The sequence below is a fragment of the Rhineura floridana genome, chromosome 9 (assembly GCF_030035675.1).
Source record: "Rhineura floridana isolate rRhiFlo1 chromosome 9, rRhiFlo1.hap2, whole genome shotgun sequence".
NCBI classification, from domain to species: domain Eukaryota; kingdom Metazoa; phylum Chordata; class Lepidosauria; order Squamata; family Rhineuridae; genus Rhineura; species Rhineura floridana.
In genome coordinates this window covers 18,171,816-18,194,016 of record NC_084488.1, presented here as the reverse complement: position 1 = coordinate 18,194,016, position 22,201 = coordinate 18,171,816, and positions in this window count along the sequence as shown.

Below are 22,201 nucleotides of genomic sequence, written 5' to 3'. Positions count from 1 at the left end.
TTTGCTAGTCGCCAATGGGGCTGAGTAGGATTCTTTTGGGGGGGATCCTGATTTCAGAATCCCTTTGGTTTCACCTACTCCATACTGCTTGGTTTGATTTGACTGGCTTTCTGGGAGTGGTTCAGGTTGTTCTGCTTGGGCTGGTGTGGAATTCAGACGGGTGAGGTATTTGGGAAAAAAGTAAGGAGGCTGAGGCATTTTGGTAAAGGGCACTCCCTAGGGAACCATTAGTGCTTAATGTCTGGTGCGGATCTGGGGAGTGCCCTAGTGGGACCGGCTTGCACATCGTGGTGAATGCCTATACAGTGGGACCAGGATGTGGAAGTTGGAACCACATACCTGACTCCAATAGCAAGGAGGGATGGCTTTTCCCACATCGTTGGTGGGGAGTTACAGTCCAAGGTGACTGACCTGATTTAAGATTGAGGGAGAATTCCCTACTAGTTAGTCTGCACCTCACCTGCCCGAAGGAGTTAAATTGGATTAATTTGATTGAATTGGATTTTGGCTTAATATTTGTTATATTTTAATAAATATAACATTATACCATATCTGTGTCCCGAGTCTTCTTTGGTGTGGTGGCAAATAGTATCAAGATGGTTTCCCTTACCAACATGTCCTCCTACACATTCTTAAAACATGCATTTTAGTGTATTGAGTAGTCCTAGGGTCCAGCCTGAAGGCACATGAAGTTAAGCAGGTCTGGATCTGGTCAACTCAACTGCATCCTAAAATACAGCTCTGCTCGAAATAACAATTCTTTCTGGCGAATGGATTTTTTAAAATTGTCCTTCCAATAACTCTGTGAGGTAGCTTAGGTTAGGATGAGAGATGATTAGTCCAAGATCACCAAGTGAGGTTTATAGCTGAACAGAGATTTGAATCCAGGCCTCCTCAGTCCAACCCCCTTCCACTACACCATTCTGACAGTGTGAATATAAAAGCTATGTGATGGATGAGAGAAAAGAGCTCAGAATTCACTGTAAAATTAAATGCCAGTAGTGATTTCTGGCTGATGAACTTAAACCATCATTAAAACAATGCAGTATTCATGAGACACTCCACATTAGTACTGTAGAAAAGCTTGAATGGCATATGATTGCATGAAACCTGACCCTCCCTTGGCCCAAATTATATACCTAAGGGAGCAGCTCAAGGGATTGAGAAAGTAATGATGTTTTTAAGCTGCATTTAACAGCCCTAGAAACAGAACAGCGTGTAGTTGCAGAAATAGAGGAAACTAGAGAACATTCATTTGAGGGGGGAAAGGGGAAAAGAATCCATTGCCTCTTCTATATAAGGCCTCATTAACAAGAAGCTGGCTGACCTATGCGGTGACCGTGACTTTTTGCCATAATCAGCTCAAAAAGTTAATTTGCTACATTTGCATGTGATCCCTCCTCTCATCCCAATATTTTAACTCAGTTTTTTCACATATTCATATGCTATTTTGGGAATAGTTTTAACAGGCATATAATTTCAGCTCCCTTCTGTACAGCAGCATTAGGGAGTAAGAGAACACTGCAATAATACACTTATTTTGAAAGGCAGGTGTCTGATGCAGTAAACATATTTCTTAGCTGTGGCCCAGAATTTTTTTAAAAAAACAATCTTAGAAGACAGAAGAGCAGGAGGAATAAGAATGTTATTTACATTTACAATGTTCCCATGTCATCTTTTCATTGGACATTTGTGGCGGCATTATTATTCTGTTCAGTGCATCCAGAGCATTCATACTGGAAATATCAGTCTTATTAATGGATGTCCAACAAAATATCACAGCTCCTGGCATGGTGAATTCAGTGTCAACTTAAGTGCTGTAATATCACTGCTAGAGTCTAACAACAAAAAATATGGTTGCAGGCGATTGTACAATATTTTCTCTACTACATGTAAGAGTCATCGTCAACACTTCATCTAGAGTGAATTTTACAGTGAATTTCAGGAAGAACATCAGAGGTATTGTTGGCCAAACTAAAATAATTTCATAAATCTTTCATGGTGCGGGGAATCATCATATCCCTAGACTGACATCGGGATGTGCCTAAAGTTCAGTTTGAAGCAGAGCTGGAGGCCCTTCCTTGGGAAAACAAATCTGGGATATTTAGAGAGAAATTAGAAGGCATATGTGCTGCTAAGATTAAAGATTGCAGCCTTTCTTGGATAACACTGGTTGAATAAAACTGACCATGGGGGGAGGGGAGAGTAGAGGGAAAGAGTAAGGAGGAGAGGGGGAAGGAAGGGATTGAAAGGGGAGAGGGAGGAATGAAGGAAGGGTGAGGGAAGGGGCAAAAGGAAAGTGATGGGAGGGAGTAGAATGGGAGAGCAGGTTTGATCATTTGCATGCTTATTGAGTTCAATGGGATTTACTCCCATGCAATCATGCTTGAAAATGAAATGGACTGCCTTTAAGTCGATTCTGACTTATGGCGACCCTATGAATGGATTTTCATGGTAAGCAGTGTTAGGAATAAATTTATTTCTGACCCCAAAAGGTTGCCCAGGGTTGTCAAGAGTGGTTTAAAGGAACCTATATTTCTGTCAGAACCAATGTTGCAAAGACTTCTGGAACCTAGAGAAATACAACTCAAAGTTCAGTTTCTTCTCTCATGAGAAAAACTCTCAAAGGCGCCTCTCAGACCATAAACATCTCTGTAAAAAAACGAGATAAAATGTTTCCCTTCTGATGTTATTATTTCACTCTGTCCTAAAGTACTTTACACATCCTGCACATTATAGCTAAAAGCACGAAAGAACAAGTGTTCCCAAATACTTTGCTAGAATGTATCCGTAGTTGACGTCATACTGCTGACACAAGCACACTAAAGCCTCATGTTTATCTTTCACCAAGTGTCGATCTAACTCTAGATACTCGCTTTCCTCAGTTCTTATCTCGCATTACGCCTTTTTAGATTGGCAGGTGTACAAGTTCTTTGTCAATCTCTTGCTTTTTATGGATTATGAGTAAAATAACAAAAGATATGAAGATGCGCTTGCTTAGCTAAGTAATATTGTATTCCCTTCTTGTTATGATTTTTGCAATAATACCTTGTTTTGCTTATGAAACCCTATATAAGGATGCTTCAACTTAATAAACTTGTTCTCTCTCCTGACAGATTGTTGTCTGTGTGGTTAGAGATCCCTTTCTTGATCAAGCAAGTAAATGTGTGTGTCTATTTTGTGTCTATTGTATGTCTATTTTCTGTTTATTTGATATCTGGCTGGACCACTGAAACAGGTAAATTAAATTATCAAGCTTGCACCCCTATTCAGGGGGGGCGCTTAGATTTCTTCCTAACACAGTATTCAGAGGGGGGTTACCATTGCCTTCCTCTGAGGCTGTATGACTAGCCCAAGGTCACCCAGTGAGCTTCATGGCTGTGTGGGGATTTGAACCCTGGTCTCCCAGGTCATAGTCCTGGGATAGGTAAAACTGACCATGGGGGAGGATGAGGAGGAAGGAGGGGATTGGAAGGGGAGGGGGAGGAGAAGGGAGGAGTGAAGGAAGGGGTTGAAGGAAGGAAGGAGCAAGAGGGAAGGGATAGGAAGGAGGAGGAGAGGGCAAGTTTGACCATTTGCATGCTTTTTGAGTTCAGTGGGATTTACTTCTGTACAATGATGGTTAGGATAGGTGAAACTGACCTGGGGAGGGTCAGGGAGGGCAGAAAGAGAGCAGGAATGGGAGGGGGAGGGAAGAAGGGGGAGGGGAGGAGATTGGATGGGTGGGCACTGGGCAGAGGGGAAGCCCCTTTCCTTTCCAAAAGGAAAACATTATGGACAGTATCATTGTTTTTCAAGGCATCCCCCGCCTTTTTATTCTACAGCAGGCACATATAGTCCCCCACCCAAATTTAAACCAAAACTGTCCCTGGCCACATCCACACCAGACCTTTATTTCACTTTACACAGTCATGGCTTCTCCCAAACAATCCTGGCAAGTGTAGTTATTTGAAGGGTGCTGAGAGTTGGTAGGAGACGCCCTGTTCCCCTCACAGAACTTCAAACAGATTGGCTGACTGTTCAACCACTCTGACCCCTGGGCTCTGTCAGAGGAATAGGAGTCTCCTCTCAGCACCCTTCACAAGCTACACTTCCCAGGATTCTTTGGAGGAAACCATGACTGTCTCAAGTGAAATAAAATATGGTGTGGGTGTGGCCCCCTGATTAGGCAAGCTAAGCAGCCGTGAGTCTGGCTTTTAGAACGCTGATAGTTGGTTCTTACTGAGCATGCCCGACATTATAATTGAGTTCAATGTTAAATTTCTTAAATTATTTAAAAATCAACCAGGCTTTTTTTAAAAAAACCTTTAAACAGCAGAAGATGAAGATCAGGGTATGGGGCAAGGTCAGTAATAGGATTACAGATACTCTGTGAATATGGCTGATTTTTAATTAATTTCAACAGATTATGAGAACTCTGACAGAACAAAAACTCCAAAAGTGGTCTGGTTTTTTCCTCTCTCTTTTTACACTTTGAACTCTCAATTCTCCCTGACTGTTTTGTGTATTGCCATGACAATTTAGAGGGTTGTTAAGGAAGCGTTTCTGACTTCAGGACTCTAAGGTTTGTAAGGTTTTGTTTTGAAATGAATTTATGGGAAGCATCAAAATGGCATGGGGGATATTTTTGATTTAACATTTCAGAATGCAAAAAATCCATGCTGACTACAGTATATAGCCACTCTTGTGGCTGTATAATTCCAGGCTGCGTCTGTGCTTTTCTCAAAGCTTTTTTTTTTTAAAGATGCCTGTAAAGATGTTTTGTTTTAATATGTTTTAATGTTTGTTTTTATGATATTTTATTGGTGTTTTTAGTGTTTTTGTTTGCCGCCCTTGACTCCTACTGGAAGGGCAGGATATACATTTAATAATAAATAAATAAAATAAATAAACTCTCAGACCCCTTAACCAATGACACTTCACAGGTTTCTTTGGGGGAAGCCATGACTTTTTCAAGTAGTATGATACTGCTTTAATTGTATAATGCAGTTATGACCTGAGAAGAGATTTACATGTGGACGCACCATGGTAAATCAATCACTTGGGAAGCTAAGTCATTATTATGTACTGTACCATTTAACAGTGTAGAAAATTTTATTGTCTATATTTGTAATGAGATGTGGGAAATGTAGTATCAAGTTATCTGCAGCCGTCACATAGCATAAAAGCTATGCCAGGATAAAGAAAAACAGGGGGATCAGCATGGTATAGGATCCTTGACACCATGCTCTAGGTCCTTCTATAGGTTGCTAGGGGCTGATTAGAGTTGGAGTCCAGCAGTATCTGGAAGGCCACCACTTCCCCTCAGTCTCAGGTCTCAATCTGTCTTTCACCAGGGCAAGGCCACAATTGCTTAGACTGAGCATTGCAATCTGGGCCTTCGAAAGCTGTATCCCCATACTCACAGCCACAGTCCTTTGCCTGAGTTACAGATGCTGGGAAACGCATGGTATAATGATTGTTCTTTATGCTTTGTCTTTCAGTTTCAGGTGCCTTGCTCACTCCCTTGCTCTGCCCTCTACCAATTCAAGGGCAAACCAAGGCCATACTTTCTGCCACTGTCTGAGGCATAGCACTTCCACCTGAAATCCGAAATTATGGCAGGATGAAGCCCTGAGTGACTAGAAGCAAGAAAGCTGGTATCGATAGAATCGAAAGGAAACCCCTCTCTTGGGCTTTAGATGTTTCTAAATGGCATTTTAGCGATTATCACTTGGGAGGTATTTTCAGTCATACAGATTAAAATCAATAAAGAAAGCAGAATCAAAACTAGAAATATGGCTTCAGAAGAAGAACATTCTTTAAACATTGATAAAATGTCACCACCAATTAAAATCAATGACAGGTTTTTAACAAAGTTACAGTGACCTTATCTCTAATTGCTGTAGGAGGAAAAGAAACACCCCCAAACCTATATAGACACCATTTTCAAAGTCACTAATAAAAGAACAAGTTAAGTTAATGGTTGTGTGACAATCTAGAGAGGTTATTTTTCTTCAGAGGAAAACATACAATTTAGGGGTGTTGAGACTGCAAATGATGTTCCAAAAATAATCAGTGAGGAGATAGAAAAAGAATTTGTTCTGCCAGTGGAGCAGCTCTCTGCGCACCAGCCCTACAGGGTTGGCCAAGAAGTGAATCAAAACCCACATTAGTCATAGCTGCTGCATCCTTTGAAATGCTTTTTTAAAAAAAGCATGTATTTGACAATGCTTCCAGTTCAATGTAGAAAAAATGAAATCAATTAAGAAATGAATTATATTTTAAAAAGTTGTTTATAGTACAGGGGTAACTGGTGAAAAGGGTGGTTATATTTCCCCTCCTTGAAAAGTACTTAGAACTGAAGGAGGAAGTTGGAAGACTGTCATTCTTCCCACTTCCTCTTTCAGCTCCATCTACTTCCCCAGGCTCAGATCAGTAGGTGAGCTGCTGATACAAGCTTTGAAAAGCACATAGGGCTGAAAGAGGAACTGGGAAGAATGGCACTCTTCTCCTCCTGGCTCTTTCAACTCTTTTTTTTTTTTTACAATAATTTTATTCAAATTTTCATAAAACATACAAAACAAAATCATAAAACATTCAAAGACAAAAAACAAAACAAAACAAAAATAATTAAACAAAAAAAATAAAATATTGACTTCCCATTTGTCACATATCAAATCAGTTATAGGTCTACAATATATAACAATCCTGTCTCTTAAATCATATTATAAAATCACTTTCCTCCAGTAGTTATCTTAATTAATCATCAAATCTCATAAACATTACTTTATTCTTTCCACAAAAAGTCAAAGAGAGGTTTCAATTCTTTAAGAAATATATCTATCAATTTTTCTCCAAATAAACATGTCGATTAATCCATCTCGTTAATAATTATAATAATTTTATTGTCATAACCATAGTCCAAATAAACATATCGATTAATCCATCTCATCAAAATCTGTTAGGTTCAATAATTTTAATAGCCATTATTCCATTATCCCTATTAGTTCCATCTTCCATCTTCAATAGTCCTGTTAAGTCCAGTAATTTCAGTGTCCAATCTTCCATTATCAGTATTCCATAATAATCTTGCTGTCATATCCATAGTCATATAATAAGAGTCTGATGGGAATTTCCTCTATCCCAAATATTTTCTTGCCATCCATTCTGAATAAGTTGCTGAAATACTGTTGTAAAGTCATATCTCTGTTCTTCTTTTTTACAAAATGCAGTGGCTCATCTCTTGAGAGTTTTTCCATTGTCACATGGCTGCAGTTAATTCCATAGATTTTCTCTATATCAAACTCCATCACGTCATTCCAGTCCAAAAGATTATCCAAGCCATTGATAACTTTATCTCTAATATCTTCATTAATTTCTTCAGAGATAACGTTAAATTCCAAACAGTAGATTTTATTTCTAAAATCCATAAACTCCAGATCTTTTTCCAATTCCACATTTGTTCCAATCTCCAGGGCTTGTATCTTCCCTTTATTTTTTCTTTTCTCATCTCTGATCTCATTCTCCTCTCTCACAGGATCCCCTATTTCTTTAAGCTCCTGCATCATTTTGCTCAGTTCAATTTTCAGCTCCTTACTACCCTGTCGCAGGGTTTGTTTCGTTATCTCAATCTCATCCATTATTTTCTGAAACATAGTTACTTCCAGATTCTCAGCCACTTTCTTGATTGCCATTTTTAAAACCACGAAAACAAAGCAAAACAAAAATAAAGAAGAACCACTTCTTATTTCAGCAACAATTGGGTTAATATTCCAGGCTTGATGACATCACAGTATAAACAGAGCAGCCTGCCTTATCTCTCTATGTTCAAGAATGCAAAACAAATTTAGTTCCCAGCATCAAAACAGTTAGTGGCGTCGTGAAGAAGCAGATTCGTCAAAATAAAATAGACCAAAAAGAGAATAGTCCGAGACAATATAATATTCCTCGGAATAGAAATCAGGAATAGAAATCCCTCTTCTGTTTATATCTTTAGAATGCACTTCCAGGACAGCTTTTTGCGACAGAAACAGAGATAAGCTGTTAATTTCATGAATAACAGAGAAGAGTTATAGCTCCCCCAGAAGTTGTCCAAAGCCGATCAATCTGACAAATCTCCTTTTGCTGCAACAATTTAAACCAAGTAAAAAAAATAATAGAAAGAAGGGTGCTTGCCTGTTAGTCCGTTCTCTCTTTAAAGAAAAGATAAACGTATCGCTTAAACAGATAGAGCTTGTTCGGAAGTCCGTCCGGCATTGTTGGCTGGACCTTATCTCATAAATTAATGAAATCCAGTCCTCCCAACAAAAACAGGCTTTTGAGGTTGATCTCTACATTTCTCCCTGCCCGGGAGAAATTTCATCAGTCAAAAAAAAATGTTCTGACTGATTTATATCTGAATAACCTTCTTTTGAGGCGGGAGCCCGTCCCAAAAGCAGGCACAAGCGAAGTCACCCTTCCCGGAAGTCTCAACTCTATATGCTTTTCAAGGTTCAGGTTAGCAGCTGAGCTGCCAATATGAGCCTTAAAAATCACATAAAGGTGGAAGTGGAAGTAGAAAGAGCTCTGAGAAGCTGAACAGAAAGTGAAGCGACTGAGCATAAGAGTGAAAGGAGAGGTGGTGACTGTGGAAGGGGGGAAGAAAACAGAGAAATGGAGTGGCAGTGAGGGATAGTCAGGAGAAAGAGAGAGAACAGATCCAGTGAAATGGATTTTCTTTAAACTATGCAATTTTTCATGGGTTTCCTTTCCCCCAAAGGCCAGCAAATCACAGATTACATCTGCTCCAGTTAACTGAACTGCAGAGACAATTGATCTAATGCTTTCTAGCACTTCCATGGCACAAAAAAACCAAAGGCCTCATCTACATGGGATCATATCTTCACCGGAAATACACTGCATTTATCTTCGTAATAGATTTGCACCATCCTCAGTTTCTGCTCAGTGTTAGCTGCCAATCGCTTTTTCCCACTCACACAAGTAGGCATTCATCTGGGAAGGATTAGTTTTGCTGATTCCTTCTGGTCCCGCCCTCTAATTATACATTTCTACTCCCTCTGGTTGCTAGGTGACCAAGAATGCCCAGTCTGTTCTACCAGCTGCAGTAGGTTTCTTTAAAAAAAACCCCTGGAAGTGTGAATATCTGTGTTTTCGATGCCTATGATTGGTAGGATACAGCTGAAATAAAAATCTTTGTTTGAGCAGTGTTATGCTTTTGTGCACAAGTTTGGGAAAAATAAAATAAAGGCACTGTTTGCAGCAACATGAAGATGCCAACAGAATACAGGATTGTCAGCCTACAGGATACAAAATGAAAGAAGGGAGAAGGAGATAGTGTGCATGGAGAGGGGAACAATTGACAGATCCATCTAAAAGCATAGGAGCAAAGCATCTGCAAGTACTAGAGAAACAGAGTGGAGACTTTTTTTCTCCCCTTTCATACTAACAGCGGATTAGGTTAGTATGGATTTACAGGGGGGAAACTGCGTGATAGCTTCTGTTGACCAGTAACATCATGTGAACTATGCAAATTTAAAGGAGATGTGAATAGTGCCAAACACACAGTAAACCACTGTATAGATGAGCCCAAAGTATCCTTGTACAACTACACACAGCCTGTATTAGGTCTTGTCTCCCATTCCTGCACAGGAATATCACTGGATATTCCTGCACAGGTAGTAGTGCCCAATCTGTGCTGTGACAGCAACAGCAGGTACAAGACCTGGCATGACTGATAATAACCTTGTCTTGGGGACCATTGAGGATGCCAGCCCAAGACATTTCACTGCCTTCTCCCACAACACTTGAAAAAGCTTTGGTGCATTATTCTGGCCTCCTACTGGGAGGAAGGGTGGGAAATAAATAAATAAATAAATAAATAAATAAACCTAGCCCAGTAGTTTCCAAACTCCCCCACCCCCAGAACACTTGAAAATTGCTGAGGATCTTGGCAGAACACTTGAAGTTTTCTCTGCCTGTTGTAGTAATTGTGATGTGTTGTGCTGCATGGCTATATTATTTTTAACTGAATCAAGATGAAACTTGCTTAATTCTAGCCTCCCTTTAACTTTGCTGCTTATCCTCTCCACTCCTTTCAAGTGTTTCCTCACCAGTCACTTCTGGTCCTTGCTGCTCACCTTCCAGGTGGACTTCCAAGTTCTCAGAATGATGGAGCAGCAGTTGCCCCAGCTGTTCACAGTTGCTGCTCCCACCATTCTTCACAGACATGTGGTGAACCACCTGAATGGTGATCTGCAGACCACAGTTTGGGAACTCCTGGTCTAGCCTTCTCCTCCACTCCCACCCCCACCCTATGGTGCCACCTTCACAACATTGCTGGCCTTGCTTATCAGATCAAAACCTAATAACTTCAAAAGACTATGAAAACCAACAGGATTTATATCAGTTATGTGAACTGGATCAGTAGCATCAGTAGATCTATACTATGGGGTACTTCACGTGTGTGGACCACCCTTAGCTGTTAAAGTTAAAAATATGGCTGTTTATTAAGAGGATACTAGAATGATATAAATGATCTTATACATTATCTTGCTAGTTTTAAATCTATGTTTTATTATTAGACATGAGCTGCAATAGAGGGTTTTGTTTCACATAATTAAAGAAAGAATCACATCTTTCATATTTATAAATGGAAGTAACATTGATACTAGTTGCAGATTTAGCTTTGTACACATAAATGTAGAGAAATATCTTTGCCCCAACAAGACAGCTTTTGTTCCTCTCTTTTGTTTTTTCATCCATTCTTAGTTCAAGGAAAATGATTGAACACCTCATTTGAAGGTTAATCTACCTTTTATTCACTAAAATAAGACCTGAAGTACCTTGAATACACACATATATTACTGATTATGCTAGAAACCTGCATGGAACATTTCCTGTTTGCATCCAATTTTATGCTGTGCTCAGGAAACAATCAGCAATTAAATTTTTTAACACTACATGGTAGATTATTGCCTGTTGCCAAGACACAACCCCTCCCCCCAGTTCTCAAGTAGCATAACTCCTTTGTGTAACAGAATGGATGACAAGCTGAGTTAATGTGTCTTTTCCTGTTGATTTAGAGAGACTAGGTATATGCCAGTGGCAGCTTACTAAAGGCTCCAGTACTGCCATCGGAAAGTGTTATGCATTCACAAGGAAACAGCTGAAACTCTTTCCAGAACTGATGTGGCCACAAGAGAAATTCCCTCAGGTTGTCAGTCCATGGTGTATTGACGCAAATTAAACGTTTGCAAATGGTGTGATTTAATGCATAATCTCCAAGATCAGTGGAATATCTCTTTGGATCTAATTCAGAATTGCTCTAAAATGATGTGAAGCAAACATTTGACATGTAGGGGAGAAATCCTTAACATTTAGGATAATTTATGGCACTGTCCTTACAACATGTGCTCTGGAATATTCCAGTTGAAGTCTAAGGATATTTGCATTTAACAGTTCAGGAAATATTCTGAATGTGCAAAATATGGCAGGGCGTTTAAATTGAGGGAGAGACAGGGATCTGTGCCAGGGCCTGACTGAAGCAGTTTGAGAACCAAGAATAAATAAGCTACTCTGAGTTTTGAGGCAGGGGGCATAAATTTAGCAAATATTGTCTGATGATTGTTATATTGGATCCATACAGGGGACAGGAATGGTGGGATGAGATGTGCAACACTATTGTTTTGGTATCATTACATTCTCTGTTCTGGCGCTGGACAAAATCCACCCATCTCAATTTGGAATGGACTGAGTCTTTCTGTGCAAGAATTCTTGAGGAAAACAGGCTTTCTTTGGGAATTCCCCAAAGTTTTGGGGGGAGATCAGCCCCTGAAATCTCCTGCACCATCCCCAGCCAACTCATCTGCCAGTTTCCCTTTACTCCTTTTCTTTACTTTCTGAAGTTGGAGTGAGGGTGCAGGGTATAAGAAGGGGGGAAAGACACTGGGAAAACTAATTAATAGCCCTCACTTTCAGAAATTATTATCTGTCTCCACTCTTTTAGTCCTTATGTTCTTTTGCCATGATCAGTACCACTGATGCTTAAGTATTTATTACTTATTGATTGATTTGATTTGGTAGGGTTTCCTCATTCTGTTCTATAAACAGGGCACACTCCATCCACTCCTGTGACTGGGACATTTCCAAGAGGACACACTATCTAGGAAAGGTTGCTCTGAATTGTGCCCAGTCTGATTGCATTACAATTGTCATTGCAAACAGTTCTATAGAGAATTCAGTTATTTACTGTCCTGGGGGGCAAAATTTGCAGGATATTAAAAGGATCATTCTGATCACAATATAATCATAGTTATTCAATAACTTTATACTTAATCATAAAGATTATGAAAATAGTGATAGAAACCATGACACTAATACCCTATGTCCTCTAGGGATGGGTGAGAAAATCGATTCAGTTCTCATTTCAAGCCAAATCTATCAAATTTGCACTTTCTAAAACAATATGAGAACCAAAACATGGATACCCTTCAAAATTTGCATTTATCTGAATTTTCCAATGCAGTCCTCCAACCAAACCATGTTACAAAAATGCATACGTATGGGGAAAGCGTGCATAAATGAATATCTGAGTGAAAATACCATACAAAAATCCATTATATGACAGGAAATTACTTGTAAATATGTGTACATTAGTCAAAACCACCTAGAAAAATATGTTTATTGGGATAAATTTGCACTAAAAAGCTGGACAATTTTTATGAGTACTTTAAAAAGAAATCTCAAATTTCTGCAGAAATATGGGGAACTGAATTTAAGATTGGAAAAATTACAAACTGAGAGCTGCATCATTATCAGATCTTCCCATCCCTATTTTATTTACTATCGAACAACTGGATTTCATTGCTTATGACAACAAAAGTAGCTGAAACTACTTTCTATTTTTTTGAACATTTTTAGACATGTTAACATATCGCCCAATGTGGCGATTTTTCAGCATTTCTTGCAAAGATGTTTGCTGTCATTGTTTAAATTGCTTTTGGTATCAACTATCTTTACTTGCCTTCAGTTACGTATGTCATCGGGTAGCCATTTCTGATTGTTTATGTACTTTAGATGCCATCCCTGATTGTGTGGGATCACCCATGGATTAATCCAAGAATGAAGAAACAGCAACTACAGGAGAAATGACACCAAAGCAACAGTAGCCATGGCACCACACATCATTTTAAAGGTGATTTTCAGGGAGGGATCTCTGTGAACTTGCTAGTTTTTGACATAATAAAAACTTCAGAATATTTAGAGCTACCCCAGTTTTGACTCTATATAATGGAAAAAGCTCTCAAAATATAAATAATTATCTGTAAATGTTAATAATAAGTGGGAAATTTGTTGGGTATTGATCAAACCTCAAGTCCCTGAAATTGTTAAGTTCCATGATTTTAGATAAATAAATACACCAGAACTCTGATTCATTCCATGGACAGATCCACAAAGCCAAGATTCTGTCTTCCTTGCTATTAAAGAAAGCATAAGTTTGGTAGTCATCCATTTCTCAGGCAATATTATTTTCTTCTTTATATCATTCTCTCCTACACTTCTTGTTTGTTCAACACTCCTAGGAATGAGAAACCTGGGGCCTTCCAGAAGATATTAGACTCTTACCATCCCTGACTATTGGCCATGCTACCTGGGGCTGATCGGAACTGGAGTCCAGCAAATGAAGGGCTGTAAGTTCTCCAGCTATGGTATTAGATTCTGAAAAATCTGGGGGTTGAGGGGCATAAAAAATGTAGGTTGTGTAGTCCATGCTGCAATACCTTTCCCACAATAGTAGATAAAAACAGATGAGGCAGTTTACTTGACTGGACTGTTTCTACTTAAGTTCAAGTGTTCCCATAATTTTGCAGGTTACACATTTTCTCCCCCAAGGATCAGTCTGCACCAAGCAAAAGGAGTAAGCTATTCCTTCCACTCCCAACTAAAATTATTTGCAAGCAAATAACATTTCCACTCAGTTTAAACATTGATCTTTGTGCTTTTGGCTTTCTAAACTCGCTCTCACTGTATTTACTTATTTCTGCAATCCATTGAAGCCAATCTGCAGTTGTCAGGACTCATAAAATTCTTAGCATTATAAAAAGTGACATAGAAAATAGGAACAATTTGCAATCTTGACCTTTGATCTTTACAAGCAATGGAGACTTTTTTTCCTGCCTTTCCCTGGAATGGTAATAGTGTTACTAGCAAATGGAAACAATTTATTTTATTAGAAGAACATTGGCAAACAGTCCCATATTGTTAATTCAGCTCTAGAGTGCTATTGCTACTCGATCTTCTTGACCCCAAACTTGTTAGCAATCCAGCACCTTCACTTGTTTCTTCTCTTCCTGAAATCATTGCATCTCCAATTTCAATTTTTAACTAAAGCAATAAGACACATTAAAAATAACTATGTGCGTTGGGAAGACAACCACTAAGATGAAATCAAAAGGATTAAATTGCCCATAGTTAAATGAAATAATTAGCTGTGTACTTCATAATCACACTTCAGAGATAGAGCAATTTGGCTGTTACATTATTACTAGGGAAAAATGTTAAAGTAGCAACAAGAAAATTAATAAAACCTTTAAATGACCTCCTTTGCATTGTTTTTTAAATGAAGCCTCCTAATAAACTCTGATCATTTTTGGAATTGGCATATATGTTCCTTATCAATAACAGCAAGGCTTCACTGGACAGAATGTATTATCACTTGGCTCTGAAAGCTTGCATTGTATTTATTGATTTATGCAACACACTGAATGTGACACCAAGCATGTTAAAAAAAAAAGAGTCAATAATGTGTGAATCATTGCAGACTGAACAGGGTCATCCATGTGCACACACATTAGCAAAGTAGGACTCAGTGGCCCAGGAGTACAACAGACTAGAATGCAAGTTAGTGAAACAACTGGCTTCAGACATGATACTTGCTCCAAGGATCCCTACATGGATAAGGTTTTTTAAAAAATAAAATGGTCAGCACCACAGTGAACTATTCTTCTCTTTTCCTTCAAATCTTTTCCATATTGACTTATATTTGCCTCTCCCTTTTCTCCAATCTTTCTTTCTTTTTCATTAATTCCCTCCACTGTCCAAATATTGATTGTAAGCTCCTAGAGGCAGGGGCCTGAATTCTTTGCTTATGGCATAGCACAAACATACAAATTACTTTAGGTATCATTTCATCTCCCTAGGGAATGCCTAGGGTGCTTCCAGATAAATGCTCACTGTGGATGGGTGTTCCTCATGCATGTGAAGGTTTGTTTGTTTGTTTGTTTGGAGAAATTATGATATTGGTAGCACAAATATGCCATCCTGTATATTTTCCATTTAATCTGGATTTACCCATTGCATAGAAAATCCAATCAACTGAAGATTCATTTTACCAATAACCCATTTGTAATATCCAAGCAACCCTTTTTGCAGTATTAAGCCTCTGTCTGGAAGCATCCTCTGTGAAGAAGAAACTTGGGATTGCTAACAGAAAATTCTCAAGACCTGGTCAAATGGTATTCCCAGTATACTTAGCCAAAGGCATGACAATTAAAAGCTCATACTGTTTTGTGACATTGACATACCCCAAGGTTAGTGTGGATACTCTTGCATCACTAACAAAGAGGAAATATGCTGCCAATTTGCATTGGCTAATTTCATAGAATAATAGAGTTGGAAGGGGCCTATAAGGCCATCAAGTCCAACCCCCTGCTCAATGCAGGAATCCAAATAAAAGCATTCCTGACAGATGGCTGTTCATCCAATTTGGAAGAATGGATACAAATGTAGACATAATTGCTATAATTAAAAAAGAAATACAAGACATCTTGTCATAGTGTGGTCAGGTAGCCTGTGTGCCTGCCAGAGCTTGGAAGTAACTAGTTACAAGTAACGAATTACCTGTAATTCATTACTTTTTTTAGTAACGGGTGAATAATTGCTTTACATTTTGATTGTAATAGAACTTGGGGTAATTTTACTACTTTTGTGGAGTAATTGTAATGTTTCCAGCATTACTTTTGGGCATTACTTGGGGGGGGAGCAGGGTAAGTCTTCTGCTCCTCTGATTTGTGGATGAAAATCATGTGCCTCAAACAGGGCTTCTGTGCAGTGTCACTCTTTCCTCATGCTCTGTGGATTTGTAGGAGGCAACAAGGGAGGAGACGGAGAGTGAGACAGGGTGGAGTGGAGAAAACAATTATTAAAAAAAACAGATAGTGGTAGTGAAGAATGGAGTGGAGGGAAAAAGGAGCCAGAGGTCAAGAACATGGATAAAGGAGGAGAAGGAGGCAGCAGCAGAATGGAGATAAAAAAACTGTGGAAGTGAAAGTTGACAATGTGTATGTGTGTGAATACTGTGTTTGCACTTGGCACACAAAGTGGCCTCCATCACCCTCTCTGGCTCCTGTGCTGCATTTGCAGTATTTTAACTGTTTTGCATCTCAGGGGGAAATGTTTGCTTGAGTGAGTGTCCCTTAATTGGTGGCAGGGCAGGGTCTGAGAGGTGGTTAAATGAAAGAGATTATGCTGGCTGGCTGAGTGGGGGGGGTTGCACTTGGTTTGACATGCAAAGATCTGAGCTGTGGCCTCAGTCTGCCTCCCCACCACCCTTACCAGCAGAGAGACCACCATTGCTATCTTATGAATAAAAATAATTATTCTACTACCTCTGTATATGTTTGTTTATTTTTAATGTTGTTTTAGGCTACTTAGATGTGCAGCAGCCAAGGCCAGCACCTTGTAGGCATTTTTTTTTAAAAAAAGTAATAAATGTAACTGTAGTAATCAGTTACTTTCAGAGAAAATTGTAATTGTAACGGTAATTACTGCTTTTTTTGGGCCATGTAACTGTAACTGTAATTTATTACTTTTAAAAAGTAATCTTCCAAGCTCTGGTGCCTGCCCAGCCTGCTGTCCAGGTGCTAGCTGTTGATGGACAACATCAAGGCCCTTACTATCCCTTCTTATGGGCCTTTATCTTTAAACTTGGACTGAACAGTTCATCAAAAAGAGGATGCCTTCAAATCAAGGACTGTCCTTTGAAAACCTTTCATATAGAGGACTGACCTCTGAAATGTTGCAGGACTCATGGTCCATGCCCCTTCTATCCAATTTATTCTGCAAAGACTGTATAGTTTGGTGTTTTATAAAATCAACATAAAAAGGTTCGTTGTTAATGCCAGCATTCAGCCCTGTAAGAACAAAAGAAAGAGTGCCTCTGACCATAGGCAGAATTAAAGATGTATGGAATCTGTCCTTTTATTTGCACAGATAGGTTTGGGAAGCAGATTTGATTGGGAGTAACCCCACCATGTCATTTCCCCTGTTCCCCACCAAAAAAGCTTATATTTGCCCTATAGTGGAGGGGAGATGCAGGCATCATAAGGATATTTGAATAGTTACCCCACAAGGCAAATTGAATCTTTGGGAGGACATTCAGATTGGGAAAATGGTACAGGAGAAGCGATGAAATCCCTCTTCCATAGCACCATTCAGTGGAGGCTGGTTCGCTAGGCCTACTGGGGCACAAACCTAGCAAGCAGATTTGCAACCAAAGATCTAAAAGTAACCCTCCAAAATCCACACTCTTTCCTGTCCATCACACACACTCATATCCTGCCAGTAAGGACTCCTGGAAATATATTCTCTGGCCAATCATCTCTCTGCACCACTCAGCCAATCCCAATCCAAAACTACTACGTCATTTCCATGCATCTCCAGGCAGAAACACCATGTGAACAAATTGTACTGTTCAAGTGCCTTGGGCACCTAAGAAAGGGCACTTTTGCAGGTTCCCCCCTTTTTGTCCCAATGACAATCCAACCAATTAGGGCACTGGTATTAACAAACAGCCATGGTAGACGTATTAGCCTGGTAGACCTCTCAGAATCATTGATATGTTCTAAGCAATTGCAGAACTGTTTCCTTGAAGGCCACAGCTACATAGTGGCAGAACATTTTTGGGGAGCTTAGTTTGAATGTTTGCTTCCCTGAGTAGCCTTGCTGTTTGCTTGTTTTATTTTTTTTCATTGACCTGCCTGTTTGTGTGGATGAGAACTGTGTGCCTCTTGTTTGTAAAATAGTTTATTTATTTATACCATTTTTGTTTTATGGATGGGCAGAACACTGGAAATGAGGAAATGTGGTTCTCCATCCCTTATGTATTGGTTAGAGTATTGTCATGAAGCTCACTGGATGACTTCTGGCTTGTCACTATCTCTCAATCTAACCTTCTTCCCAGGGTTGTTGTGAGGATTAAACAGGAGGGGTAGAGAACCACATATACTACCTTCAGCTCTTTGGAAGGAAGATGGGACATAAATGTAATGGGCTCCTGCTGGGAGGAAGGGCGGGATATAAATCAAATAATAAATACATAAAATAAATAAATAATAAAGAAAAAGTTTTCTTTGGGGAGGGTTTTTTTAATATGGAGATCTTGTTATAAGAAACCTCTCTATACTGTGTTTAGCACTCACAGATGGTGAGATCAAGGACCAAATGTCTCAGTATCTTCATTCATCCATTTTAATGGGATTCTGGCTAACACAGAGAGGTGAACCATATGAAAATGACAAACAATTTTATTTTAGAACTTTTTTTTAAAAAATGTGCCAAATAGGCATAAATCCAGACTCTTACAAAATACTTAATTTTTTAAAAAGTCAGAGCCCTCTTTGTGATAGTGTCTGACCTTTAAGCTTATCTAATTCTAAAATATGCCTTGCCTATCAACCCAACTTCAATCACTTTCTCATTTCAGATATTGAAAGAAAGATTCCATTTAAACAAAGTAAAGGTCATCCTTCTTTGAAATATAGATAATTCACCTGTTGTTGTTTTTTTAAAAATGTGGGGATTGGAGAACAAACTGGGAGGAAGAAAGAGGCAGGTTTCCCTCCCTTCCCTCCCAAAGTACTGAGTCAGCTGTGGTAAGGATTAAAGATAATTATGCAGAACTCCCAAGGACTGCCAGAAAGACTGCAGCAGATCTGAAATGCAATTGACTTCCCTAGACTCATGATCTGTATTCCACAGCAGAATATGAAAATGTGCTGTTCTCCATCTGCTTTCTTTTTGAACTCCTGTTTAAATTAAAGTTAAGGTAAAGTGGCAACAGAAGTAGCATGAGATAAATTGTCTTTGGGTAATCCTTTGGAAACCAGCTTAGACGAAGGTGAACACTTCTTACTCTTACACGATTGCAGGTGAAAAGCCTAAAGCAAATGGTCATCAATTCATCTTGAGGTTGTAACATTTCACATTACCACCACCCTTTTTTTTTTTACAGGTTCAGGATACTTGCAGCTATGTTTAACAGCCTGATATAGATATCTACAATATGCAAATGATAGATGTCTGTATGTTGCGACATATAAATACCAACTAGATACCACTAGTAATATCTTTCAATATATAACACGCAGAACTGAGATGAATTTTTGTACTGAAAATTGCATGCTCAATGAGGGAGAAATGCTCATTAAACAGACCAAGTTCCAGGTACTGATCCCAACCCGGATAGAGCTTTGCAAACAAACGAACAAACCTCTGATGATTAAGGTTTTAAAGAAATGTGGAAATCCTAGCCTTCAGCACACACAAGTTGACTAGGCAGGGCTACTGTGGCTTCTTTGGGCATTGCAAAAAGGAAAAGAAGAAATTGATCACCTAAGAAAGAGAAGAGAAGAGGACACAGACCTGCTTAAAAGCTGCACATGCTAATTTATATGCATAGCTGCAAATTCAGAAACAATTACCATAATATACATAGAAATACAATACATCTCACCATTTGAGGAAGATTGTGACCAGGTGACCTATGTGCTTGCTCAGCTTGCTGGCCAGTTTGTAACTTTTGACGGGCAACTTCAAGGCCTTTGCTATCCTGTCTTATGGTTCTTTATTTTTAAATTGGACTTGGATTGGACAATCCTTCAAATGGAGGACTGTCCTCGGTAAATTAGGACACATGGCTACTCTAGACAGGGCTGGGGTGATGCTCTTCCCTGTAATATTTTCTGGTTGCATGGGGCAGGGGACTTCCAGAAAGTATAGAAAGGGATTTTTCCTAAACTTTAGCAGTCAGGATTACAGTCTTCTTCAGGTGTGGACAGATAAGGCCAGGGATTTCACAGCTGTTTACTCCCAAGGTTTCAGAACTTCCCTGAAGGAAAACTACTTCCGAAGCAGCACCGCACAGAATTGATGCTGCCACTCAACAGCTATTGAGCAGAGGTATTGATCCTGCAATAGTGCTACATCACAAGTGGCTTGTAAAGGAGCACCTGCAACCTGCAGGATCTATGCCTCTGATCAATATTGATCCCACAATTCAGGGCTCAGGCAGGAAGGAGAACCATGGCATTGGGCCTGCCTTCTCCCAGAAAGACAAGGCAGGTAGGTCTTGGCCTTTTCACAGGTTTTCCCATCTGATGTCCTGCTACTGACAGCCCTTGATTGCTCTGGGCCATCCAGTCCGACCTGTAGCAATCCGTGGCTGTCTGAAAGAGACTTGGCCTAGGTCCAAATCCTTCTGAATAGGCCCAACTTGGCCCAATCTGGTGCACAGCTCTACCAGATAGAAACTCCATCTATAGAGTGGCACCTTACTACTGAATACCAGAGTCTGGGGACAAATGACAGCTGGAGGCCATCACGTACAAGTCTTGCTTATGAGCTTTGCTTGTGGTTGGGAACAGACTGCTGGACTTAACAGGCCTGGGAATGTTTTCATGTCCTTAGAGCTAGGGTGGGAAGAAGAGACTAAGAAGCTCCACCAGGGCAATATGGGGAGAAGTAAACCACATAATGAGTGTGGAACTGGGGGAAGGAACATAGGGTCCTGTTTTCTTCCTTTCCCAAGAAAGCACCCTTGCTGATATCTCCCAGCATCCATTCGGGGTCCTAACCTCACTAATAAAGCATGTCTAGAAGGCTATCACCCTGATGTCCTTCTTGTGGCCTTCAGAAAAGAATCCAGTTGGCCGCTGTGGGAAGCAAGGTACTAGATAAGAAGAGTCTTAGGCCTATTCCAGCAGGGTTCTTCTTTTCAGCATGCTTGAAAATGGTGTGCAAATCACCAAGGCTGTGCTTCCTTTCTTGCTAGCTCTGAAACCTGTTCTGCTTTGCATTGTATTCTTCCTCATTTGCCCCAAATTTTTCCGCATTTACAGTTTGCCCTCCATTTCATGAACTCCCAGTTCTCCTGGTAGAATGTAATTGACATTCATTGAAAACAATGAGTGATCATGTGACTAGACCCCCCCTTCCCTGTGTCTGTTAATGGAACTCAAGGAGATATGTCTTAAAATGCTTCAAAAAGATGTTCAGGCATTTGTCTCTTGCAAATCTGCAAGTAGAGGGTGTTCTGTTGCTATTCCACTTGGTACTAGCAAATGGGAGCCCAAGCTTGAGTACTTGACAGGGCAGTGGTGTGTGACATCTTTCATGTGTTGCAGAGATGACTATAGGAGCTGCACCTTCAGGTGGGTTCTTGGCCTGTTCCCTCTTTGACTCATCTGTTATTGGGGTGGGGGAGATCCAGGGACCAATGAGGCTCCAGCTCTGTCCTTGGGGGAAGAAATTCCAGGGCCTCCTTAAGGACTTCACATATGAAGGGTCAAACCCTGCCACCCTTCTCTGATTCAGAGGAGGAATCTCCCAGGTTGCCCTTGTCTCCTCAGCCCTTCAGGAGCCAAAGACTACAAAATAAGATGAGGAACCTTGAACAACCAGCAACTCTGTGGAGATGGAACTCACTACACTACAGGTCCAGTCACCATATGTAAAGTTACAGCTGGATTTAGGTGTTTGCAGAGACAACAAACTGTATGGTTACCTCAGCAGGACCCTGGGGGCATTCCAAGATAATGCAGGTACTCTGGGTGATGTGGCTGATCGCTGCTGAGGATTCCTGTTTCAAATTCCTGTCCCAAACCATTGATGGACCCCTGCTGGCCTTCTCCTGAGAGTTTCAAGCTCTCACAGATCAGAACACTCCTAACTTACATTGGCAAATAGACACTTGGCATTGGAGCCCATACCTAGGTCTGGGCAACAGTTGCCACAAGGATTTTGTATTTATTTATTGTTTCTCAGAACTGAATGTAGATGGCTATGCCATATCACAACAAGCTGCTTTTGAAACTGCCCTCATTTTCATGTTATTTACCATGTGCCTTGGAGTGGAGGTGCTGTTCAAAAAAGCCAGAGCTTTTGC